Raw genomic sequence first — 2,895 nt, 5'->3', positions numbered from 1 at the left:
GAAATTCACGTGAACATGTTCTGAAGCCTAAAATGACCTAATATTCACCATGGACATCCTACCCCTGATCCCAGTACCTAAACTTAACCATTAATCCTGATCCCTCATGTTAACCTCAGACCCACAACGCAAAGACCCCTGGTGGCGCAACCCGGAAAAGCCGCGGGCGTCAAGGACTGACGCGAGGGGGGTATCTGATGCGTCAAAATAAGACGCAGAGGGAACCTTACCTTAAGCGTCAATATGTGACGACTTGGGAGTGAGAATGTGTAGCATTATACAATTAAAAAACCTCCTTTTCAGATGTTGAAATCTGTCTTTAAAAATGTTACAGCTTTCAAGTATATTTCTTTGTGCGTTGTTTTYAAAACAACACACACATTTACAACCATTATTTTTAGAAGAGTGTAACTCACAGGCTTTTTAACTTTGAACTAGCTGATAAATACATCTTTCTGCTCTTGATTTGTGAAGTGGGATGACAGCAACATGGTGTGAATAAGATCTGGTTGCAGCTTTAGAATCTGAAACTGGTTCTGATCCTGAGCTGGTGCTGATCTGGCTTCAAGCAGCTCTGCGGTGGGGCAAAACTAAAGCAATGTGTGGGACTGCAGCTGAGGTGTTTAATCTTCACAGGGCGTCAGGTAGGAGCAGCCTCCTTCACCTTCGGTATAGTTTGTGTATTTAAACCGTCATAAAAGATCCATTACTGCTGTCAGCATGTGTGCAATAACAACCAAGAGTCGGCACACACACCACGCGATGCATGCACACACAAGTAGTCGGTGCACACAGTCATCCAACATGTTGTAAACATTCTCTATTCATAGACATTGGGTGTAAACTCTCACAAGGCTTGGGGCATTGTGCTGAGCTGAGTCCAGTTAAAAGAGCAGATCCAGAACAGGTCTGGGAGTGTGTTACTTGAAAATAAATATCATTAAACTTAGCTGTCAAAATTTGTAAGGCACGGCTGTGAGTGCCACCACCTATGAGGTGTTGGCTGTTCTCCCTTGAAGGTGCCGGGTTTTGCATTTTGCTCCCCATTGAATTCCAAGCCACTCAATCGCGACTCACCGAACATGAGAAAAACCATGCAAACAGCCCATTTCACCTGAAAATGYTCCAAATACGTTCAGTCATTTACTCACTCAAAAACATGTCAGAAAGGAAGTTCATGTCTGTGGTCTATTTTGGTAAATATTATAATCTTCACCTGGTGTTTTATAGAAACTGAGCAATCAAATTAGCACAGGCAACCCTGGCAACAAGAACAACAAATACACAATGTAGCCACCAAACACTAAAAATAAGAGTGATTGTGAAGATCATGATCACCTTGGATTCACAAAACATTAAATCATTCTGACAGCGGCATCTGGCCTCTAAATGACTCCTGTGTGAGGAGGCGAAAATAAGGTGTGCGTTAGCTGATCTGTGTTGTTTCGTGCAAAGCGAACAATTTACAGGCGCTCACGTTATGGGAGTTCCTCCTCTTGTTTGCACGCACAGCTTTTTTGTTGTCTCCTCTTGAATTTTTTTCTTTTCTTTTTTTAACCTGTCTCCTTTTTTTCTCATTTGAACTTAACCCAAACAAGATTTGCAGACTTAGATTTTATCTAGACAGAGTTCATCTGAAGGGAATCCCAATACACATCTTTTTTGTCTTCACAATTAAGACTTGAACGCCTGAAGGCAATCCAAACAGGTTGAGCATAGTTGGGACAAGTTATATCCTGTTAACTTTGAATTATTATTATTATTATTTATTTTGTTAAGCAGGTTGTTGAGATTGTGCACGTTAAAGACTTGGAAGGTGTCATGAACTTTTATGCAGGGCAAACTGTACAAACAGCAGGTACTGTAAGGTCAAAAAACACAATAATTCTCAAAATATCAAAATCAATTTTTTTTGCAACAATAAGCTTGAAAGCTTTTACTTTTGTTGTCATCTTTATTTAAAGTAAAAAAACAAGTGATCGAAAACAGTATGAGTTAAATGTTGATAGTATCAACCTCTTCATCAAGATCCCGCATGTTGGTTTATGAAAGCAACCTCAATTGTTTAGGCACATGGCATCAGACCATGGCCTCACGCAACTGTTGCCCTTGTAGATGAAGGTTAAAGATTTCTGGCCAGTGGTTATACTGGTATACTGACTAGTTTCTTCACATTAAAAAAATAAAAAATACAAGGCAGGTTCTACAAGTATTCTGTTACTGGTTCAGGGTCTGTCCAATCACCTATTTTTATATTATACCTGTTTTGTGTTGATGTTTTGCAGTTGGAATCAAACATAGTATTTTTATTTTTTCACCCTTTTTAGAGTAACTAAATATGACCGATTTGACTGGAAACATGAATGAATGCACAATAGACATTTTGAAGTTTCATCAGGTGTCTGGGATGAATGAAATCATTGCCATAAGACAGGGATGTTAAACCAATTTTCTCTGAGGACCACATGAGCGTTGTTCTGGCCCTCAAACGGCCAGTTGTAATTAACTTAGACACTTCACGTTTAACTTTGACTAAACCTGAAACATCACATTGCTAACAATTACTGAGCTCTACATGGTATTTCCTGCATAGAAACAATGTTTTAATACATCCTCTTAATAACACTGAGAAGTAGTGAGTAAATGACTAAATAATACAGAAATATAATTAGTAAAAGTAAGAGAGTTTTACTCACTGTTGAGTTGTGGTAAAAAGCTGCTGTCTTGAATTCTGAACTGAATTTCTGCATGGAACGAACATTGTGGGATATGTAGTTTATGATCAACACTGGCTTTAAAGCATCTCATTTTGAGACATTAATACAGGGCTTTTCAACAAAATTGCACAAAAGACCACAGTTACTCAAAGCCAATTTTGTTTTGCTCCTATTATTA

Source organism: Austrofundulus limnaeus, unplaced genomic scaffold (genome assembly GCF_001266775.1).
Source record: "Austrofundulus limnaeus strain Quisiro unplaced genomic scaffold, Austrofundulus_limnaeus-1.0 Scaffold6, whole genome shotgun sequence".
Taxonomy (NCBI): Eukaryota; Metazoa; Chordata; class Actinopteri; order Cyprinodontiformes; family Rivulidae; genus Austrofundulus; species Austrofundulus limnaeus.
Note: the sequence above shows the minus strand (reverse complement) of the source record.